This window comes from Cnephaeus nilssonii (genome assembly GCF_951640355.1).
Source record: "Cnephaeus nilssonii genome assembly, chromosome: 5".
In the NCBI taxonomy this organism is placed as follows: domain Eukaryota; kingdom Metazoa; phylum Chordata; class Mammalia; order Chiroptera; family Vespertilionidae; genus Cnephaeus; species Cnephaeus nilssonii.
In genome coordinates, this window is record NC_137076.1 from 29906234 (window position 1) to 29930320 (window position 24087).

The 24087-nt window shown below is 49.3% G+C and overlaps 1 protein-coding gene across 4 annotated transcripts in view; it reads left to right on the plus strand.

Moving 5' to 3' along the window:
- Positions 1-24087, plus strand: part of PIP5K1C (phosphatidylinositol-4-phosphate 5-kinase type 1 gamma) — a 57112-nt gene that overhangs the window by 5444 nt on the left and 27581 nt on the right. The window lies entirely within an intron of this gene.

Here is a 24087-nt window from a genome sequence, read left to right on the forward strand (position 1 = left end):
ACCTTGACCAAGTCACATGTCACCACGTGTGAGAACAGGCCGAGACCCCACTGGGGATTTTCCTGTTGCTGCCAGCTGGACTCACAGCCTGAGCCACGGGAATGCTTCTATGTAGAAGATTACTGACTAAGGGGATTATCCCTGGGGCCCTGCCCAGCACTGCCCCTCCTGCCCCATCAGACTGCACCAGAGGGAGTGGGCTCTACCCAAGAGGCCCCAAATGCCTGAACCAGTAGAAAGGAAAAGTTTTGGGGACCTGGCTTCTGTCTTTGATTGAAGAAAGAAACCCCAACTGCCTGGCCGATATAGCTCAGTGGTTGAGCATCAACCTATGAACCAGGTTATGGTTCGATTCCTGGTCAGGGCACATGCTGGGGTTGTGGGCTTGATCCCAGTAGGGAGTGTGCAGGAGGCAGCCAATTGATTATTCTCTCTCATCATTGATGCGTTTATTTCTCCCTCTACATCTCTGAAATCAATAAAAATATATTCATAAAAAAGAAAGGAACCCCAACATTTTGTCACAATTGTCTCCTTTCTATCACCCATGCATGGGGTTGCTGTTGAAGGTTTTAGGGAAGTTTGGGTTGGGTCGTGTTCTGTGGTTTGTGTTTCTCTTGCACATGTCTCCTTACATGTCTTAGCCAAAGGTGCATCAGGCGCTCTTGGCAGGAGAATGGTACGGTGTGTGAACAAGTGAGGGGACCAAGGGAGCGGCAAGGATGGAGAAAAGAGACATGGAAGGAGAGCCAAGAAGTGGGGTCCAGCAGTCACGGAGGAAGTGATCCAGCTATTCTATGCCTCAGTTTCCTTATTTGCAAAACGGGATCACAGACATGCTTTTCTCTGTGGTTCACATGAGGATTAGATGCCTTAATGCCCAGGAAATGCTCAGAACAGGGCTCAGCATGTGGCAGAAGCTCAGTAAGTGGGGAGCAGAGGCACACAACTTGGGCTAGTGGCCTGGACCAGCACTCTGTGCCTGCTTTCCAGTAGGGCAGCTGGGTGGCCATGCTGCGCCGCTCCGACAGCATAGGGTCTGGGCGGGCTACCTCTAGGGCCCCTTGGCCTCCTGGCTTCGTGCAAGCTCATTCAGCCCTGGTCCTGACTGTGTGACCTGGCCTCTATCAGTCAGGATGCCTTAGGACCCACTGTGTGACAAACATCCCTGCAACTCAGTGACCTGTCCCAGAGGCTCATTTCTTGCTTATGCCAAGTGTCCCTGGTGGGTCATCAGGGAAGTGAGCTCATCATAATCACTCAGAGACCTAAGTGGTGGGGCTGTGTCGCCCTGAATGTGCCCATTCATTTGGCAAGAGGTGCACATGGGAATCCTAGTCCACAGCCATGGTTTCAGTATCATTAACAGGGCCTCCTGTCACGCTCAGAAGGGCCACAGCTTGGATGATATATTCTGATGGTCCCTGACAGATAATGACATTTGGTGGTGACCAGTCTCATGCTCTAATCATACTGCAAAGCGTCACCTGCAGGGTCATCTCTGTTGGCTGAGTTCCTGGAGGCAGAATTGCTGGGTAGAGGCTCCCTCCATGCCTGTGTAATTTTGAAAGGTGCTACCTATATTGAAATGTACCTAGGATGTGTGTGGGTTTGTTTGTTTTTTAATTACAATTTTTAAATTGATTTTTAGAGACAGAATGGGAGAGGGAGAGAGAAACAGAAAATTTGATGTGAGAGCAAAACATTGATCAGCTGCCTCCTACCAGGGGTCTAGCCCACCACTTGGGCATGTGCCCTGACCAGGAATCGAACTGGCAACCTTCTGGTGCACAGGATGATGCCCAATCAACTGAGCCATACTGGCCAGGGCCTGGGATGTGTGTGTGTTTTTAAAAAATATATTTTTATTGATTTCTGAGAGGAAGGGAGAGGGAGAGAGAGATAGAAACATCTATGATGAGAGAGAATCAATTGGCTGCCTCTGCATGCCCCACACTGGGGATCGAGCCCACAACCCAGGCAAGTGTCCTGACCAGGAATCAAACCGTGACCTGGTTCAGAGGTCAACGCTCAACCCCTGAGCCATGCTGGTTGGGCTGGGATGTGTTTTTATCAGGTGTGATGAGGTCCACAGATCAGGAGATGACTGCCATTGAGAAAGAGTTTGTTACTCGTGGTTCCCAAGATGAGAGGGGCACGCAGGACACATGGGGAAGCACCAGGAGGCAGAGTGGTAAGAGGAAAGCAGGGCCTTTATTGGGGATTTGTTGGACAAGGCAGAGTGGGTACACTGAGTGCTTACGATGGGCTGGTTTGAATAATTTCAGTGGGCTCTGCATGGAGGGGCAGCTGGTACTTGGCCCTACGGTGACTGGGGCAGGGGGATATGGGCTTGTGTGAGAGAGTTAGATAAGGAGGTTTGGGGTGTGTGGATTGCTTGGTTTGTACATCCAAGGTGCATTCACAGGGAATTGTTTGTGATCTCTGAGTTGGCCAATGCCAGGAGAGGCAGTCCCCCAGGTTTGCGAGCCCCTGAAATGTCAGCATCATAAAATACAGACAGTGAAAAAAGTGATCAACCCAGAACCAGATGGACTGTTCTGAGTTCCCTTCATCAGTGGGTGAGAGCGTCTGTGTCTGGTCCATTTCTCTAATCTTTGCCAATCTTATGGGTGCAAAGTGACATCTCAGCATAGTTGCAGTTTGGATTTATCTTGTGAATAGGAGTGAAAGCTCTTCATACTGTTTTTCCTCTTACTGTGTCATCTTTGTTTTATTAAAAATATATTCCAGCCCTACCCAGTTTGGCTTAGTGGATAGAGTGTCAGCAGGTTCGATTCTAGTCTAGGGCTCGTACCTCAGTTGCAGGCTCCATCCCAGACTCCAGTCAGGAACGTGCAGGAGGAAACCAATCTATGTGTCTCTCTCACATCAATATTTTTCTCTCTCCGTCTCTCCCTCTCCCTTCCACTCTCTCTTAAAAAAAAAAAAGGAAAAATATCCTTGGGTGAGGATTAACAAATAAGTGTGTGTGTGTGTGTGTGTGTGTGTGTGTGTGTGTGTGTATATATATATATATATATATATATATACACACACACATACATACACACACACATACACTAGAGGCCTGGTGCACGAATCTGTGCACAGGTGGGGTCCCTCGGCCTGGCTGGGGATCCGGGCTGATCCGCGCCGTCTTGCCCAGCTCAGCTGGGCGGGGGGGAAGGACTGCAGGAGGTTGGCCAGCCACAGGAAGTTGGCTGTGGGAGTGCACTGACCACCAGGGGGCAGCTCCTGCGTTGAGCATCTGTCCCCTGGTGGTCAGTGCATGTCATAACTACTGGTCGACCAGTTGTTCTGTCGACTGGTCTTAAAGGTCGCTAGGCTTTTATATATATAGATATATATCTTTTCCAGCAAAGGGAGCAAATACAAGGCTGTGATATAGTGCCTTGTCTACCCAGGTCACACTGACGGTGACAGGACTGGTGGGAGGACTCACATCTACCCTCTCATCCCTATAGTATTCTGTATTTTTTAAAAAATATATATTTTATTGATTTTTTACAGAGAGGAAGGGAGAAGGATAGAGCGTTAGAAACATCAATGAGAGAGAAACATCGATCAGCTGCCTCCTGCACACCCCCCACTGGGGATGTTCCCACAACCAAGGTACATGCCCTGGACGGGAATTGAACCTGGGACCTTTCAGTCCACAGGCCGACGCTCTATTCACTGAGCCAAACCGGTTTCGGCTGTATTTTTATTAGAGTTGGAAAATGGAATGTTACCCACTAGGGAGTCAGGGCCATCGCAGAAGCTGGATCTTTGTTGCCTTTGCTTAAGTGAGCTCTGTGGGTTCAGTTCCCGTCTGTCTTGGTTCCACATTTACTGACCCCTCTTTATCGCTCAGCCCTATTCCTACATTTAATCATACACATCTGAGAACATAATCATTTTCTGGGATCTGTATAATTGTGTCTTTCTCATATTCAATTGAGCGATCAGTCTTTTATTGATTTGTAGGCACTCTGTATATACTATGGATGTTTTTTCTTTTAATTTATGATACAAGTGTGAATAGCTTTTTTCTGTCTTCTCTTACACTGCTTATTAATGCCAGGCAGGTAGTTTTGTTTTTCTGTTGTCAAATTTACCAGTTTCTCCTTTTATGGTTTCCCAGTTCAGTTTCATAGATGGGAAAGTCTTCCCTGTTCAGCGGTTATAATTAAGTTCTTCTAGTACTTCTATAAATGCATTTTTAAATATTTAAATTCTTACTATATTTGGAATTTATCCTGGTATAAGACATATAAGGGTTTAGTTGATTCAGGCTTTTCCAGGTGTCTCAGTTACCTGATCCCCACTTTCTGGATAATCTTTCCTCACCAATTTGAGATGCCACCTTGATTATATACCAAACTCCTGTATGTGGCTGGTCTATTTCTGGATTTCCTATTCTGTCCCGTATTGTCTGTCTGTGTCTCATGCAGCAGGCGTGTCTTAAACGACAAGTAATAACATGCTTACTGTGAAAAAGCAACAGCCAAACTGTATGCAGTAGAAGGTGACTGTTTCTGTCTCTCCCTCTCCGTTTCTACAAAAGTAATGACCGTCATTCTAGTATCTTATTTCTGTGCCTGTACCTACCTGTCTTTACATATATTATTCCTTTTTATTATTTTATTTTGAAAACTTTCAAACCTGAAGAAAAAGTTGCAAGAATATGAAGGTGAACACCTGTGATACCTTTCACTGAGGTTCCCCAGCTGTTAATGTCTTGCCTCATTGCATTATCTGAATATGTGTGTTTGCCAGGCCATTGGAAAATCAGACATGATGCCCTATGATTGCAGACATGATGCCCGTATGTCCCTAAATGCATAAGTACAGTTGACTCTCGTTGTTCACAGTAATTCTGTTCTGTAGTGTTGCCATGAGTCCTGAGTTTTCCAACACTGAACCACTGCTCCTGGGGAAATGTGGGTTTCAGATTCCTGCAAGCCTCTGGTTACGTTTTCTCAGCTAATCAATAAATAACCTTGTGTTGTCCGTGTCTCTGTTTAAAGACACTTATTTAATATACATTGTAGCTTCATTAACACTGTGCTCCCAGCTCTATAGCTGCACCTGAACCAAGCTCTAACACATGCATCTTCTCCTTAAGACACATCTCAGCTTCTTGTGCTTAGGAACCTAGACAGTACTTGGGCTCTACACTTGGGAGACATTTTAAACAGCAAATCACCAACGAAAAGCACAAAAATGTAAAAGAAGTGGCACTTGCTAGACCATGAAAAGGACGCGTAAAGTATAAGAGCTGAAGCAAAAAGGCAGAGAGTGTTGCCTGGTTTGACCCCTGCTGGGTACATGTGGGGGTGACTCAAATTTTGCACTACCCTGCATGTGTCTGTGAATGACTGTGAAAGCCACATGAGGATTGATGTGGGATTACAAATAAATTTGAGCCAGAAGGTGAGTTTGCAGCTATGGAATTCGTGAGTAATGAGCATCAACTATCTATCCATATAATAGAGGAAAATACAAATTAGTCAGGACGCTGTAACGTCATGACTGAACAGCAGGGACCTGAGGCTGCATGGTGTCTGGCCGGGGTGAGGGACCTCAGGCCACACCCCTTGCCTGGCGGGGCTTAATGGGGGACCTCAGGCCATGCCCCCTGCCCGGCGGGGCTTGACAGGGGACCTCAGGCTATGCCCCTCACCCAGTGGGACTTAATGGGGGACCTCAGGCCATACCCCCTGCCCTGATGCTGGGCCAGGAGACCTCAGGTCGCGCCCCCTGCCTGGTGGGGCTTGACAGGGGACCTTAGGTCACGCCCTCTGCCCGGCAGGGCTTGATGGGGACCTCAGGCTGTGCCCCTCGCCCAGTGGGACTTAATGGGGGACCTCAGGCTGCACCCCCCACCCCGGCACCGTGCCGGGGGACCTGACGGGCCTTGACGGGGGTGGGGCCAGCTGGGTCTGGGTCTCACTCAGTGGGGGTGGGGCCGGCTGGGTCTGGGTCTCCTGCGTTTTCGAAGTGCGTGTGGGTGGTGGGCGGGGACTTGACTCTAGGTCCCGCGGCACGTCCCAGACCCTGACAGGAGAGAGATTTTCATATACATTTTACTAATTTTCTTTTATCTCTGACACTTCTATTATAGAGAAAGGGCAAATAGCAATATTAAAATATTTCCTCTAATTAATTCCCTTTTAATGTGCACAAATTTCGTGCACCAGGCCACTAGTATCCTATCTAATAAAAGAGTAATATGCAAGTTGACCGTCACTCCAACACACAAGATGGCTGCCCCCATGTGGTCAAAGATGGCCACCCCCATGTGGACACAAGATGGCCAGCAGGGGATGGCAGTTGTGGGCGATCAGGCCAGCAAGGGAGGGCAGTTGGGAGGGACCAGGCCTGCAGGGGAGGGCAGTTGGAAGGGACAATGCCTGCAGGGGAAGGCAGTTAGGGGTGACCAAGCCTGCAGGGGAGGGCAGTTAGGGGTGACCAGGCCTGCAGGGGATGGCAGTTAAGGGTGACCAGGCCTGCAGGGGAGGACAGGTGGGGGAAATCAGGCTGGCAGGGGAGCAGTTAGGCGTCGATCAGCCTGGCAGAGGAGTGGTTAGGGGGTGATCAGGCTGGCAGGCAGAAGTGGTTAGGGGCAATCAGGCAGGCAGGCAGACATGTTAGGAGTGACCGAGGGGAGGGCAGTTGGGGGTGACCAGGCCAGCAGGGGAGGGCAGTTAGGGGAAATCAGGCTGGCAGGGGAGCAGTTAGGCGTCGATCAGGCTGGCAGAGGAGTGGTTAGGGGGTGATCAGGCTGGCAGGCAGAAGTGGTTAGGGGCAATCAGGCAGGCAGGCAGGCAAGCGGTTGGGAGCCAGCAGTCCTGGATTATGAGAGGGATGTCCGACTGCCCGTTTAGGCCTGATCGCAGTGGGCAGTCGGACATCCCTCGAGGGGTCCCAGGTTGGAGAGGGTGCAGGCTGGGCTGAGGGACACACACCCTCACCCCCACCCCCATGCACGAATTTTGTGCACCGGGCCTCTAATATCTTATAAGCAAAGATATTTTCTTGGCTCAGTGCAGGGGTTGAGTGTAGAAAATTTAATATAGGTGCAGTATTCACAGTTTCATCAGTTAATCCAGAATTGTCCTGAGCTGGAACTGTTTGTTCTCTCTCTAGAATTCAGTCCAGCACTTAGAGACCTGGGGACAGAAGGGTCACCAGAGGACCCGTGATTGGACAAGCTTCCTTCCAGGGCTGACAGGTCCTCTGTGGACCTTGATCTGCTGCCCGAATCCTTTCACCTGTGGACCCGTTGAGAATGAGCCTCCCTCCCTACCTCCTCCCTCCTCCACCCTGCACACTTCCTGTCCTCTGCCAGCTCCTCCAGGAAGCTGGTCCAATTCCCCCAACCAAGATTGCCCCACGTAGCCCTTCCCACAGCCTCCTGGGTCCATGCATAGTGGTTGTTGTCCACCGTCCTGTGGGCTGGCATTGCCCAGAGCCTGGGCCCTGGACTTTGGTGGCAGGGCCTGTGCTGGGCACACACAGGTGTTTGGGCATGTTTGTGGCCTGAGTAGTGAAGGTTCTGTTTTTCTTGAACACTGGAACTTTGGAAAGCTGTCCAGTGAGTGGCTTGGGGCCTGCAGAGTTCTGGATTAATCTTCCCCCCACCCCCACGTCCTCTGCAAGGCTTCCTGTTTACCACTCTGGAAATGCATTCATTCTGTGCAGGGAGATCAAGGGAGGGTGAGGAACAGAGGGGGCAGAAAGAGTTGGTGGGCAGATCTCGGTGTGGGGGAGGAAGGCCAGGGGAGGTTGCTGTCAGGGCTCTGCCCCTGGGACTACCTCCTACTCCATTTTCAGCCCTCAGCTGCACCCTACCCACTAGCCATACCAAGCCCTTTGCTCTTCCCCAAAAGCGTCCTGTCCTGTCACCACAGGTGTGAGGTAGTATCTCCCTGTGTGTTGGCAGTCTCCCCCCACCCCACCCACCTTAGAATTCAGCACTTTCTTGTGATTTTTCTTTTCCTTACTTTGGAAAGACGTCACATGTTCATGACAAAATGTAAGCCTGGCTCCGCCCCCAGGCACCTCTGTTACCAGCTTCTCTGTCCCTTTGGGAGGCATTCGGCCATGCACAGCTGCGCTGGCCACACACCTCCTCCCATTGTGTTTATAAAGTATACTTTAGCCGAAACCGGTTTGGCTCAGTGGATAGAGCGTCGGCCTGTGGACTCAAGGGTCCCAGGTTCGATTCCGGTCAAGGGCATGTACCTTGGTTGCAGGCACATCCCCAGTAGGGGGTGTGCAAGAGGCAGCTGATCGATGTTTCTCTCTCATCGATGTTTCTAACTCTATCCCTCTCTCTTCCTCTCTGTAAAAAATCAATAAAATATATTTTTTAAAAAAATAATAAAGTATACTTTATTCTGCACTTTGACTTTTTATCTAAAGACTTTTTTTGGGTAATAGCTTTATTGATATACAATTCACATTTTACCTAAAGTGTACAATTCATTGGTTTTTACTATATTCACAGCATCGTGCATCCATTACCACAGTCAATTTTATTTTATTTTTATTTTTTAAAGAAAACATACCTAAAAAAAAAAAGAAGAAAAGAAAACATACCTAATGAACTGATTAATTTGTCTAAAGAGATTTTCAGGTAGAATACCAAGAGTGACAACCCACTTCTCATAGTTGTGTTTGAGAATGTTACAAAAGGAAATGAATTTTTAAAAACAAACACAAAACTGTTATGCTTTCAAGCAGGATACCACAGTAATGGTAAAGCATTCTTAACCACCCAAAAGGAAGCCTGTTCCCATTAGCATCACTTCCCACCTCCCTCCCTCAGCCCCTGACTCCCACTGTTCTACATTCTGTCTCTATGAATCTGACTCCTCTAGGGACTTCATCCGAGTGGAATCACGTAATATTTGTCCTTTTATGACTGGCTTTTAAGCACCCCGAAAAGAAGCCCCGCTCTCATCAGCAGTCATAATAGTCACTTGCCACCCCACTATCCCAGCCTCTGATAACCACTAAACCCACTTTGTCTCTGGATTTACATGTTCTGGATGTTCCACATAAATGGAATCACACAGTGTGTGGCCTTTTGTGCCTGGCTTCTCTCACTTAGGGTCATGTTTTTAAAATTCATCCACATTGTAGCAAGTTTCAGTTTGTTATTCCTCTTCATGGCTGCGTAATATTCCAGCGTGTGGATGGACCACACTATGTTTATCTACTCACCGGCTGATGGACATTTGGGTTGTTTCTGCCTTTGGGCTACTGTGAATATGTTGCTGTGAACACACATGTACAGCTTTCTGTGTGGACAGATGTTTTCATTTCTCTTGGGTGGGTGCCTAGGGAACAGAACTGCTGGGTCACATGGAAACGCTGTATTTAACCCTTCAAAGAACCACCAGACTGTTTTCCACAGTGGCCCACACCATTTCACATTCCCACCAACGGTGCACGAGGGTTTTGATTTCTCCACATTCTCATTATACTTGTTATTGTCCATCTTTTTTCATTCTAGTGGTCCTGGCAAGTGTGAGGTCGTATCTCCCTGTGTTTTTTTTCCAGAGAGGGATAGAGCAATAGAAACATCACTAATGAGAGAGAATCATTGATTGGCTGCCTCCTGCATGCTCCTACTGGGAATTGAGCCAGCAACCTCCTGGTCCATAGGTCAACTCTCAACCACGCTCAACCACTGAGCCTCTGCGGCTGGGCTCCCTGTTGTTTTAATTTGCATTTCCCTGATGACTAATGATGCTGAGCAACTTTTCATGGGCTTATTGGCCATTTGTGTATCCTCTTTCAAGAAATGTTTCTTCAGAACCTTTGCTTGTATTTTTTTTTTCTTTTTTCGTTAATCTTCACCTGAGGATATTTTCCCCTTGATTTTTAGAGAGAGACAGAGAGAAACATTGATGTGAGAGAGTCACATCGATTAATTGCCTCTTGCACGTGACTGGGGCCTGATCAAACCTGCAACCGAGGTATGTGCCCTTGACCGGAATTGAACCCGGGACTCTTTTTTTTTTTTTTTTAAATATATTTTATTGATTTTTTACAGAGAGGAAGAGAGAGGGATAGAGAGTTAGAAACATCGATCAGCCGCCTCCTGCACACCCCCCACTGGGGACGTGCCCGCAACCAAGGTACGTGCCCTTGACCGGAATCGAACCCGGGACCCCTGAGTCCGCAGGCCGACGCTCTATCCACTGAGCTAAACCGGTTTCGGCATGAACCCGGGACTCTTTAGTCTGCAGGCCGATGCTCTATTCACTGAGCCAAACCAACCAGGGCTGCATAAGTATTTTTAATTTTGATGAAGTCCACTTTATCTTATTTTTTGTCTGGTTGCTATACTTTAGTTGTCATATCTAAGAAAGTACTGCTGAACCTGAGGTCATAAAGATGTACCCGTTTTCTTCTGAGAGTTGTATAGTTTCAGCTCTTAAATTCATTTGGATTTATGATGTATTTTTTTAAATGGAGATAACATTAGTTAATAATATATAAGTTTCATATGTACAACATTATTATTATTCAGTAGTGGTATACACTGCAGCATGCTCACCACCAGAAGTCTAGTTTCCATAAATATGCTTTGAGTTAATATTGTGTATGGTGTGAGGTAGGGCCCAGCTTCATTCCGTGCGTGTGGAGATCCAGGTGTCCCTGCATCACCTGTTGATATGATTTTGTTCCCCTCTGAGTTGTCTTGGCACCCTTGTGGAAGTCAGTTGATTGTAAATATACAGGTTTAGTTCTGGATTGTAAGTTGATTTCTTCTGGACTATTTTGCTGCTCTTTGTGCCTGTTTTTAATGTGAAAGAGACACATCGATTGGTTGTCGCCCTCACATGCCTCGGCCAGGATTCAAACCTATGACCCTTTGGTGCATGGGCTGACGCTCTAACCATTCAGACACACTGGCCATGGCTACATTTTGCTGTTCATTTGTTTTTTGTTTTTCTGCATTTTGCTTTTTTTTTTATTTCTTTATTGATTTCAGAGAGGAAGGGAGAAGGAGATTGAGATAGAAACATCAATGATGAGAGAGAATCATGGATCGGCTGCCTCCTACACACCCCACCCACACTGGGGATCGAGCCCGCAACCCAGGCATGTGCCCTTGGCCAGAATCGAACCTGGGACCCTTCAGTCCGCAGGCTGACGCTCTATCCACTGAGCCAAGCCGGCTAGGGCTGCATTTTGCTTTTTTTTAAAATATATTTTTTTTATTGATTTTTTACAGAGAGGAAGGGAGAGGGATAGAGAGCCAGAAACATCGATGAGAGAGAAACATCGATCAGCTGCCGCCTGCACACCCCCCACGGGGGATGTGCCCGCAACCAAGATACATGCCCTTGACTGGAATCGAACCTGGGACCTCTCAGTTCGCAGGCCGACGCTCTATCCACTGAGCCAAACCAGCTTTGGCTACATTTTGCTTTTTAATATATTAAGTCTGACTTGGTTTTTGGTCTCTATAAATGCCTCGGAGATGCCACATCCTTTTAAACACCTGTGTAATATTTTATTGTATGCATTCAAGCCATTCATTTTGTTTGCTCTTTATGGAACACCTAGTATATGCCAGGCCTGGAGGGAAGAGTGTAGGTAGTGGAGCCTGGAAAGCACACAGGCAAAAGCTGGGTGGGTCAATCAGTACCACACGGTACAGGCTTTGCCCCTGCGGGCACCAATGAGGAGAGCAGGTGGAGAGATGTCTAGATGGATGATGCCATGTTGAAACTCCAAGTGTATTATTTAACTTCTAGAGGCCCAGTGCATGACATTCATGCACTGAGGGGGGCGTCCCTCAGCCTGGCCTACGCCCTCTCGCAGTCCGGGACCCCTCGGGGGATGTTCGCCTGCTGGCTTAGGCCCGATCCCCCAGTCATACATCCCTCTTGCAGTCTGGGGCTCTCGCAGTCTGGGACCCCTTGCTCCTTACTGCCCACCTGCAGCGAAGGCAGGACAGGCTCCCGCCACTGCTGCTGCACTTATCAGCTGTGAGCCTGGCTTCTGGCTGAGTGGCACTCCCCCTGTGGAAATGGAAGTGCACTGACCACCAGGGGCAGCTCCTGCGTTGAGCATCTGCCCCCTGGTGGTCATTGCGTGTCATAGCTACTGGTCAGTTGACATATTAGGGTTTTATTATATAGACTAGTGGCCTGGTGCACGAAATTTGTGCACGGGGGCGGGTGTCCCTCAGCCCGGCCTGCACCCTCTCCAATCTGGGACTGCTGGCTCCTAACCACTCACCTGCCTGCTGGCCTGCTCGCCCCCAACAGGCCCCCTACTGCCCACCCCCCCCCCCCGCCAGCTTGATCACCCTCAATTACCCTCCCCTCCTGGACTGATCACCCCTAACCACCTCTGCCTCAGCCCTGCCACCATGGCTTTGTCTGGAAGGATGTCCAGAAGGTCTCCCGGTCTAATTAGCATATTACCCTTTTATTAATATAGATGATTTCTGTGAAAATAAATTACCTCAAAACACAGTGGCTTTAAATAATAATAAACACTTACTATCTCACAGTTTCTTTGGTTCAGAAACCCAAGGGTGGCTGAGCTAGGTAATTCTGAGTTAGGGTCTCTGATGAGGTCACAGTCAAGCTGATACCTGAGACTGCTTCATCCAAAGGCTGCTCCCGAGCCAGTTCCTGCATGTGGCTGTTGGTGGTGGCCTCAGTTCTGCAAGTCATTGGGTGTCCTTTCATAATGGTGGCCGATTCCCCCAGTGAGCCATCCAAGAGCAAGGTGAGATACAATCAAATGTATCTCACCTGGCCAATGTTGCTCAGTTGTTAGATTTGTGTGAGAGGCAACCAATCGATGTGTGTCTGTCTCTCTCTCCTTCCCTCCTTCCGCATACCTTTCTCCTTTCCACTCTCTCTGGAAAGCAATGGGGAAAAAATATCCTCAGGTGAGATTTAACAGCATCAATAAAATGTTAAAAAAATATATATATAAATATCCAATTAAATACTTATTTTATACTGGAGGCCCGGGTGCACGAATTTGTGTATGGGTGGGGTCCTGCTGGCCTGCCCTGATCGGGGTGGGCTGGCCAGGGGGAGGGGCCGCGAGCAGTTGGCCGGCTGGTCCCGCCCCCTGGTCAAACTCTCGGTTGAGGGGACAATTTACATATGAGCCTTTTATTATATAGGATGTTATCATACATGCAAGAATAAAGAATGAGGCAGATACTATCACACATCTTTCTTACAGAAAATTAAATTTGACAAATTCCCACTAGGGCTAAAAATTACATACAAAACCTCTTCCTTAAACTTGAAGGTTTGGTGGAAATATGCAAATGCAAGAAAGTTTCTGGATGTTCACCAATATCATTTCAAATAAGTGTCTATAGTAGCACTCTGTAGTAAAACTTTTTTTAAAATTTAAATTATTTATTGTTGAAAGTATTACATGTCTCCTTTTCCCCCCATTGACCTCTCCCCGCCCGCTCCCGCCCCCTATCACATGCCCTTGTCCCCCTACTGTCTGTGTCCATTGGTTATGCTTATATGCATGCATACAAGTCTTTTGGTTGATCTCTTACCCCCACCCTCCCCTGCTTTCCCTCTGAGGTTTGTCAGTCTGTTCCATGCTTCTGTGTCTCTGTATCTATTTTTGTTCATCAATTTATGTTATTCATTGTAGTAAGACTTCTGACATCGATGGAAGTCTGTGTCTGTGCTCTCCAGTGTGTAGCCACCAGCCTCATGGAGCTACTCTGCATGTGAAATATACCCCATACAATCGAGAAACAAAATTTTTATTTAATTCTATTCTAATCCTAATTTACATTTAAATACCCACATGTGCCCAGCCTGCGTGGTTCAGTGGTTGAGCATTGACCTATGAACTAGGAGGTCAGGGTTCGATTCTCAGTCAGGGCAAGTGCCCAGGTTGCAGGCTCATTCCCCAGTCGGGGGCGTGCAGGAGGTAGCTGATGAATGCTGCTCTCTCATCATTGTTTCTGTCTCTCTCACCCTTTCTCTTCCTCTCTGAAATCAATAAAAATATATTTAAAAATAAATACCCACATGTGCAGGTATATAGAAACCAATTTTTAGTCTGTCAGGTTATGCATATTCTAAGCTCAAACTTTCTGTTATGGATCTCTAATGAAGTAAGGACAAACTTCAAAGAAAAGAGCAAGGTAAACGTGTTGGTGTCTTTTATGACCCTGCGTCAGAAGTCACATGCTGCACTTTAGCCATATCTGTTAGTCATACCCCCCAGCTATTGTAGGAGGATGTGGATACCAGGGGTCATCCTGGAGGCTGGCCACCACATCAGGCAGCTTGTTTGGCTCCAGAATCTCCCTCTTCTCATCTGTAAAATTGGGAAGTTGTACCCTCGCCTCATGGGGCAGATTGAGGCATGAGTTGAGCAGTTACCGCATGCCTAGCACAGAGGAACCCTTGACATACAGGTTCCTATAATAATCTCAGCCCTAACCTGTTTGGCTCAGTGGATAGAGCGTCGGCCTGCGGACTGAAGGGTTCCAGGTTCGATTCCGGTCAAGGGCATGTACCTTGGTTGCGGGCACATCCCCAGTGGGGAGTGTGCAGGAGGCAGCTGATCGATGTTTCTCTCTCATCGATGTTTCTAACTCTCTATCCCTCTCCCTTCCTCTCTGTAAAAAATCAATAAAATATATTAAAAAAAAATAATAATCCCAGAGCCCAGGCAAGTGTCTGAGGCCTGGTTCCAGTCTGGCTCAGCTGCCAAGATTCTTCCCCCCCCCCCCCCCCCCAGTGTGTTTTTATTGACTTTTAGAGAGAAAGGAAGGGAGAGGGAGAGCGAGAAACATCAGTCGGTTGCCTCCTGTACCCCTCTCCCCGCACTGGGGATTGAGCCCGCAACCCAGGCATGTGCCTGACCGGGAATCAAACCAGTGACCTCTTGGTACATGGGGCAACGCTCAACCAATTGAGCCATACCAGCCGGGCAGCAGCTAACTTTCTGTGGGACTTTGGGCAAGCCCTGCCACCTTTGCCTGGGTGTAAAACAAAGCCAGCTCGTCCTAGGATTCTGAAAACCTAGACCCAGCCCCACTGGGAAATTGGGCCTGGGATGGAAAGTGAGCATCCACCCTGTGAACGGCAAGAGCCAGACCAAGGGGGCCCTGTAGCTCTCAGCATTCTGGAATTTAGGCACAGTGTCTTTGGCCAGCCTGGCTGCTGGAAAGTAAAAATATATCTGAGAGGAAAACTGGGCCAAGAAACCTCTCACGTGGTCCTGAGACAGCGCATGATCCTCGCCATGCATCGGTGGGGGGTGCCCTCTCCTGGAGGAGCCCTCTCCTGGATGTGCTCTGTCCAGCCATCCTGGGATCTGGCTGTTGCCCTTCCTCAATGGAGGCCTGCATTTGCATATTCTCTATGGGAACCTAGTGTCCCCTTGGGGAACCCCTGTCCTCCACAGCCAGGCAGAGCGCTGTTGCCTCCTGGAATGGGGGGACCCAGGCCTAGCAGCCAGAGCTGTATATGCCCTACACATGACCCATGGGCCCAGCCCTGGACTTTTTAAAAAATATATTTTTATTGATTTCAGAGAGGAAGGGAGAAAGAGATAGGAACATCAATGATGAGAGGGAATCATTGATTGGCTGCCTCCTGCGCGCCCCCTACTGGGGATCGAGCCCACAACCCGAGCATGTGCCCCTGACAGGAATCAAACCCGGGACCCTTCAGTCCACAGGCTGACGCTCTATCCACTGAACCAAACCAGCTAGTACCAGCCCTGGACTTTGTGAGGGGCAGTCAGGCACCTGCCTAAGGGGGAGTGGGGGTCAGCAGGGAGGACAGCAGCACTGAGACAGAGTCCTCAGGTGCCAAGTCTAACCAGACTTGAAGCCAATCACCTCTGACCTCTCTGGTTATATTGGGGTCAGACGAGCTTTTCTGTGAAAGGCCAGCTGATCTCTGTCACACCTGTTCAATTCTGACCTTGTAGAGATTTGTACATGAGTGGGTGGGTTCCAATAAAACTTTATTTATAAAAATAGTGCGTGGGTTTAGTCCACAGGGTAGTTTGCTGGCCCGAGTTATGTTAATAAATATCCTCCTCATACACCTTTTTCTTCAAGCAGTATGAGTTGGGTTTTTATTCAACACAAAACATCCTAATACTGTTCTCTGAGATTCAGTTTTCCCCTCTGAAAAGAGAGGAGACAGACATTGCTTGGGTCAGGGCAGGCCAGAGGCACCTCAGGCTGTGGCTTTGCTGGGCATTCAGCCCTCAGTCAGCTGTCCAGCTCCAGGGAATGACTACAAGATGAGTGAGTGAGCTCTGTTCCCACAAGTCTTCTCCTGAGGCTCCTGATGGTGCTCATCGACAGCCTCCTCCATGCAGCCCTCCAGGTTCCTTGCTCATTGGATACTCAGTGAGGTCTGATTGGTGCCCAGCACTGGGCTGGTGCAGGGTCACTGAGTGGGTGAGGGAGAGGAGGCCTTCCCTGTGGCGCTCTCAGGGGAGCCAGAGACCACTGAAGGCAGGATGACAGGTGGAGTATTGGAGGGAGGGGCCCAGGTGAAGCACAGGGAAGCATTCACCAAGCCTAGGGGAGGTGGGAAGGAAGAGGTGCAGGGAGCGGCAGGGCCCAGGGCCTAGGGCCTAGGAGTGCAAGGGAACCTCAACAGTGGAGGACCTGAGGGAAGGACCCCTGAGGGGGCACCAGGCTGGGCTAGGGGGAACAGGAGGGAGGGAGGGAGGCAGATGGAAGTACTTGGGGCAGTCGGAGGTAGGCGGGTCACTGCTGGGAGTGCCCAGGCTGGGGCTGGTACAGTGAGCCCAGGGGCCCTGTGGGAATGGATGCAGGTTTCCTTGCCCCAGTGTCCAAATCTGTGTAAGAATACCAGTCCCCCTGGCTGTGACAGTGTGGGTGACACTGGCTCAGAGATAGCACACAATCTGGCATGTCTGTATCCAAGACAGCAAAATTCAGTCAACAGTCCTAGCCAGTTTAGCTCAGGGGATAGAGCGTTGGCCCTGGGACTGAAGAATCCCAGGTTCGATTTAAATCAAGGGCACATACCTCGGTTGCAGGCTCAATCCCTAGCCTTGGTCAGGGAGGCAACCAGTCCATGTGTCTCTCTGTCTCTCCCCCGCCCTTCCATTCTCTCTAAAAATCAATGGAAAATTATCCTCAGGTGAGGATTAGCAAACAAAAAAAGTTGGTCAATAAACTGGTGAGCCAGCAGCGCTCCGTGCCAGGCCAGTGCTGAACCGCCAGGAACTCTGTCCTTGAGCCCACTTGAGACCAGGACAGGTGAACAGGTGGCTTCAGGATGCAGGCCCAGGAGCCTGGGAGCACATTGGGAAGCAGCAGCTCCACCTGGAGAGTCCAGGCAAGCCTCCAAAATGCTTCTGGAGGGAGTGGCTGGTTGCTGCAGGGACCCAGGATGTGTGGGGGATAGGGGACACCCCACCCCCTGCAGCTCCTTGGCCTTGAACTCGCCCAGACCTCTAAGCCTTAATCTCCCCAGCCGTAAAGTGGGTCCAAGGACGATTACCTCTGCTGGTTTCAGGAGGGTTGGAGACATGGCTGGTAAGGCACCAGCCTGTATGGGGAATGTGTATGTGTTGTAGCTTTTTATTATAAGGAAGTTTAAAAAAAGACAAAACTAGATAGGACAGTACAACTAAATATTTTATTATGAAATATTGTAAATATCCAGAGAATAATATAATGAACACCCACATACTTCCTGTCCTCTACATTTTTATATCGCTGCATTTACTTCAGGGTCCCCCCTTGGCACTGCTGATGGCATGCTGGGTCACTCTCTGGCTTGGGTGGCGGCATCCTGGGCACTGTGGGATGCTGAGCAGCATCCTTGGCCCCCAATCAGTGCTAAGAACACTTCTAGTCATGACAACCACAGATGTCCCAGACATCACCGAGTGTCCCCTGCGGACAGAATCGCTCCTTTTGAGAACCACCTACAGATCACTTCCCTTCACCTTGGATGCCTGTTCTGGCCTCCGCTGGGTCTCCTCTGGCCCCTCACAAAGTGTTTGTCGACCCCTAACTTAAAGGATAAACAAAAAATGATATGGGTAACCTACACAGTGATATATTGGTATCTTTTATGTTATTCTGTCCTTTCCTGGGTATTTAAAATATTTTCTTATTAAACATTATATTTAAACAAAGAGCTAGTCCCCTCCATATATTTTATCCCCCAAACAGGGCCCAGCATCCAGGAAACACTCACTGAGTTTGGAATAAATGAGTGAATGAATGTGTGGTCAGGAAAGACCTCTCCAGGAGGTGACACAAATGTCTGAGACCTGAGTGACAGAGGACAGAAGCTAGCTGTGTAGAGAGGTGGGGATAGATTGTTCCAGGCAGAGGGACAGCAAGTGCAAAGGCCCTGAGGTGGAAATGTGATGAGCCAGTGTGTATGAAACCTGTAGCACAGAGCCTGGCACAGGTGCTCCAGTAGTGCCCACTACTGCCCATGTGATCACTCACATTCCTTTGGCAGAATCTGCTTTAAAAATGTGTTTCTCCAATGCTTGAAAATTGGCATCAAAGATCACAATTTACCTTTAACCTGAAGGAACATTACATGAAGAAAATTTTCAACCGTGCCTGGCCAGTGTTGTTCAGTGGTTGGGCATCGACCTATGAACCAGGAGGTCACAGTTCGATTCCCAGTCAGAGCATATGCCCAGATTGCCGGCTTGATCCCCAGAGGACAGCCAATCAATGATTCTCTCTCATCATTGATGTTTATATTCCTCTCTCCCTCTCCCTTCTCTCTGAAGTAAAAAAAATATATTAAAAAAAGAGAGAAAAATTTCAACTGCACTGAAAAGTTGAGAGAATTGAAAAATGGAAACACTACTTACCATTTGGAACCTATCATTAACATTTTGCTGTGCTCACTTTATCCATCCCTTCCCCTCCTCCTTCCCTTCCTCCTCTATCCCTCCCTCTTTCCAGCTAATACTTTAGATGTACTTCAGAATTGCAGGCATCAGCATACTCCATCTGTAAGCACTTCAGTGTGTGTATCATTAACTAGAGTTTGATATATTTCAACATGTTTTTACAGTGTTAACTACTCTGATCAGCTATTAACTCTAGAATTCTTAGCCTTTCCCAACCTAATAGTGGTGGTAAAAGTCTGAGATACCTTAAAATGTGAAAGTTCTTTATTTTTATTTTATTTTTAGAGTAAGTTTTAAAATATATTTTTATTGATTTCAGATAGAAATAAACCCTAGCATGAAACCAGGGAAAGGTTGCCTATAAAGAGCAGGGGTGGGTGCAGAGGGCAGAAACCCCACATTCCACCTCTTCTCACACACTCGCACTATGATCTTGGGTAAGTAGGCTGTCACCTTGCTGCACCCCATTTCATTCTAATGGTTGGTCAGTTGGTTCTCTTGGATTTTCTAAAATTTTGTTTTTCCAATCTTCATCCCCCCCCCCTTTTTTTAAAAAAAAGATATTTTTATTGATTTCAGAGAGGAAGGAGAGGGAGAGAGAGAGAGAAACATCAGTGATGAGAGAGAATCATTGATCGTCTGCCTCCTGTACACCCCACACTGGAGATCAAGCCTGCAACCCGGGTATGTGCCCTTGGCTGGAATTGAACCTGGGACCCTCCAGTCCTCAGGCCGACCTATCCACTGAGCCAAGCCAACTAGGGCCCCCCCTTTTTTTTCTTGCCTTATTGCATTGGTGAGTGCTACCCCCCACCCACCCACACACACACACAGTGGAAGCTCTTGGCCACTCCCCTCATCCTGTGGTTGATATTTATTTGTTTGCCATGAGTGTTTGCTTTGAATTATTTTTTAAAATATAGATTTTATTGATTTTTTACAGAGAGGAAGGGAGAGAGAGTTAGAAACATCGATGAGAGAGAAACATTGATCAGCCGCCCCCTGCACACCCCCTACTGAGGATGTGCCCGAAACCAAGGTACATGCCCTTGACCGGAATCGAACCTGGGACCCTTCAGTCCTCAGGCCGCTGCTCTATACACGCTGCTCTATCCACCGAGCAAAACCAGCTGGGCTGCTTTGAATTATTTTTAAGTAAAGGCCGTGCTTCCTGAAACCCTCACTTTTTTTTCCCCTCCAGTTTCTTAATAGTTTTTTTGAACATCAAGTTCATGTTAAATTTTGTTGATTGCTTTTCTGGATTCTGAGATACGATTGTCTGGTTTTTCACTTTTGAGTAACTTCCTAAATTTCTCCAAACCCATTTTCCCGCCTGTAAAATGCGATAGTGAAATGAGATCATTAAGTTAGATGGTGTCTGACTCAGGCAGCTGAGTGCCTCAGCTCCCTTCCCTGCTGTGCCCACGCAGTGCTGCCTCAGTACCACCTCCTGTATACTCTCCAGGGACTATGCTCCTGTGCCCAAAGGCTAGCCAGACCATTCCGGTTCATCAGGGAGGTGGGCCTGTGGCTGGCCCCCAGTGCCACTTCCTGCTTTGCAGGGTTGCAGGCTCCAGTTGCTTTGTAGGCCAGGGGAGGACTTGAGCTTTTACCCCACGGAGCTCTCCCGAGCTGTGGGCAGAGCAGACATACGACCTGACTCTTGCTCACAGGCGGCCTCTGGTGGCTGCTGTGAGGAGGACAGACTGGAGCGTGGTCAAGGTCTGTGGAGACTGCTGGTCCTGGTGAGCGATGATGGAGTTGAGAGGAGTGGGAAGCAGTGGCACATTCTGGACAGACTAAAGGTAGAGCCTAGTGCTGAAGGACATATGTTAAAGCCCCCTTCCTTGGTTCTAGGGGCCCACAGTTTTTTGGGAGTTTCTCTTTCTTGGTTTCCACATTGAACATGTGAAGAAGTAGCTCCGGCCTGGCTGGCATGGCTCAGTGGTTGATCATCGACCTATGAACCAGGAGGTTACAGTTCAATTCCCGGTCAGAGCTTGTGCCCAGGTTGCGGGTTCAATCCCTAGCGGGGGGCATGCAGGAGGCAGCCTATCAATGATTCTCTCTCATCATTGATGTTTCTCTCTCTCCATTTTCCTTCCTCTCTGAAATCAATTAAATGTGTGTGTATGTGTGTGTGTGTGTGTGTGTGTGTGTGTGTGTGTAAAAGAAGCAGTTTCTGCCGAGGCTTGTGTGTGCAGAGGGGGGAGAACTGTTTCTGTCCCTCGATCTGTCTGTCCCTTGTCCATCAGAAGTCAACAAGCATTCATAGGTGTCTGCTAGTGGCTGGACCAGACCTGTAGGCAGCACAATTGTGCCTTGGGCAGGTCTTGGCCTGAGGTAGGGGCTGCATAGGGTCTGTTCTCCCAGCTTTACGTGTCAGGCTCTTTGCCTCCTCCAGGTTAGTTTTAAAAATTAATTACTTGAAAAAAATGGGGTGGCTCATTTAGAAGATACTTGGTCCCGTCTTGGTCTGGGAGGAGCTCCACATCTGTGTGGGGTCTCTGCCATCCCCAGCCTGACCCAACCAGTGGAGTGACCACTACCCCCTACAGCTGCATGACCTCTTGCAACAGACTCACCCCTGAGCCGTTGCCCCTCTTCTGAAGATTCTGGAGGCCGTGAGTTACAGGGCTACTGCCCTCACAGGCATCAGGGGCAGATGATGAGGTTAAGAAAAGGAATTTCAGAGAGCAGGTGAGGACATGCAGATGGCAAAACGGGAATGTGGCCTGAGTAACAGGACAGGGAGGTGACTAGGTGGCCACTCTGAGGGGAGGCTGGGCTGAGACCTGAAGGCCAAAGGGCTGGCATTGGGGAGACCTGGCGAAGGCTTGTTTTGGGCAGAAGGAATGGCATGGTGCCAATGCCCTGAGGTGTGTGTGTGTTCATTCCTTGCACCGCCCCCCCCCAGAATTCAGACACCTTGGGTGGGAAGCAGGAACACATAGGAGGTATGATTTGTGGAGGAGGCCAGGACCTCGGTGTTGGACCTGCTTTGGCAGCCCTGGGACGAAGGACCTGGAGCTGCAGAAGACTCAGGTGGTCACCACTGGGTGGGCTCTGGGTCCAGGGGCCCCCACACGAGGTCTAGAATGTTCCACCCTGGTCCACCACTGGCTTCCTGCCTTCTCTGCCCTCGCCACACCCCAGACGCAGACCATTAATTGTTCTGCTGTTGGGCATCCAATAAAAATATTATGTCAGCTTCCCAGCATCTTCCGGCCCCCACTTGCCACCGGCAGAGCCTCAGGATGTGCCAAAGCCCAGGTTCGTCCCTGGGCCAGGATGCCGGGGTGGGGAGTCTCAGACATCTGCGAGTAGGCACCAAGGGTCTGGCCTGACTCCCATCCAAGTGGCGTATCTTAGTCCAGCCGCCCTGAGGCCCTGGGTAGTGACTCAGTCTGTTGGCTTTGTCCCCAGCCCAGAGTCCCCTTTGTCGGATCCTGTGGCTATGAGCTTAGTCTCAGCCAGTTGCCCCCCCCCCCCCGCCCCAGCCTCACTTTCCCCATCTGGACCATGTCCTAGGCTGTCTCAGCACCCCACATACACAGGTGGGCACTCAGGGTGCGGCTGGGGTGGTGGTCATGGCTAAAAGAGGACACGAGTCCCCACCCCTGCTGCCCTGGTTGCACCTATGGCTGTGTCAGCTTGGGTTTGTTTTATATTTATTTTAATTGAAAGAGAATTCATATACAATAAAATTCACACTTTTAAGCATACAGTTCAGCATTTTTTGTACCTTTACAATGTGCAACTGTCACTGATTGGAACAGAGAGGATTCCTCCTCTGCTGGGTAAGATTGACCCCTGACCCCTCAACTGGGCCTGCCTCTCTCTGAGGACCCCTTTGGTCTCCCTCTCTCTTCCTTCCTGACCCTCACCCTTCCGGGCTGCCTGGTCCACTCTCAGAGTTCCAGCTCTGTCTGCACCCTGATGACACCCACAGTCCTGTCTCCAGCCAGGGCTCCCCTGAGCTACAGACTCGGGGTCCAGCTGCCCCTAGATGTCTCCACGTGGAGGGCTCACAGGGGTCTCACACTCAACACATTCACAGTGCGCCTGTCCATCCCCCCCAAACCTGCTCCTGCCCATCCCCCTGTCAGCTGGCGGCTCCTTCCTTCCGTTAATTGCTCCAGTCAAAATCCTTAGTCATTTCTGATTCCTTGCCTCTTCACTCCACCTCCAGTGAGTACAGCCTGTCTGTCCTAACTTTAGATCTCTCCAGAATCCGCCCGTTTCTCCCCGCTCCTGAGCCTCCACCTTGGTCCACCCCATCAGCTCCCACCTAGACCAGGCAGTCCTCTTGCCCTGCTTGGTCCCTGGCTCCTGCCCTAACCCCCCACACCCACCCAAAGTCTGTCATCCCCAGCAGCCACCAGAGGGCGCCTGTGAGCACCTATGTCATGGCTAAGCCACAGCCTTCCAGGACACCCAACCTCCCTCAGGGTCAAAGCCCAAGATCTTCTTTGCTAATCTTCACCTGAGAGCAGTGGCCAGGCCTGTCCTGGTCATCACTTGCTTCCCCCCAGGTGACACCTAGTGACTGAGTTTCCTGTTGCAGCTGAAACAAATCACTGCAATCTTGCCTTAAAACCACACACATTTATTCTCTGACCAATCTGGGGTCAGGAGTTTGACATGTCTCACTGAGCTAAATCCAGGTATGGATAGGGCTGGTTCCTTCCTGAGGCTCCAGGAAGAACCATTTCCGGCCTTTTCTAGCTTCTAGAGGCGTCACATCCTTGCTCGTGGCCCCTTCCTCCATCTTTACAGCCAGCAACGCAGCCTCTTCCATCATTCACTCTGCCCCTCCTGCCTGCCTTTTATAAGGACCCTGTGATGACACTGGCCCACTGGGGATCTAGGGTCATCCCCATCCCAGGGGCCTTAGCTCAGTTCTGCCTGCAAATCCCATTCTGGGATCAGGATGTGGACACCTTTTGTGGGGAGGGGGCATATCTGCTGACCACCCTCATTGAACAGATGACCTTCAGCAGAAGCCACTTTCCAGGTGAGGGCACCAGGGCTCAGGTCAGTGGCGGGCCTGAGGCCTCCCTTCTGGGAACCGGAGTTGAGGGAATGGTCCTGAAGGAGGAAAGTTGCCCGCCTTCTCACTGTGAGCTTTCTTAGGCCAGGGGAGCGCTCCTGGAAGCT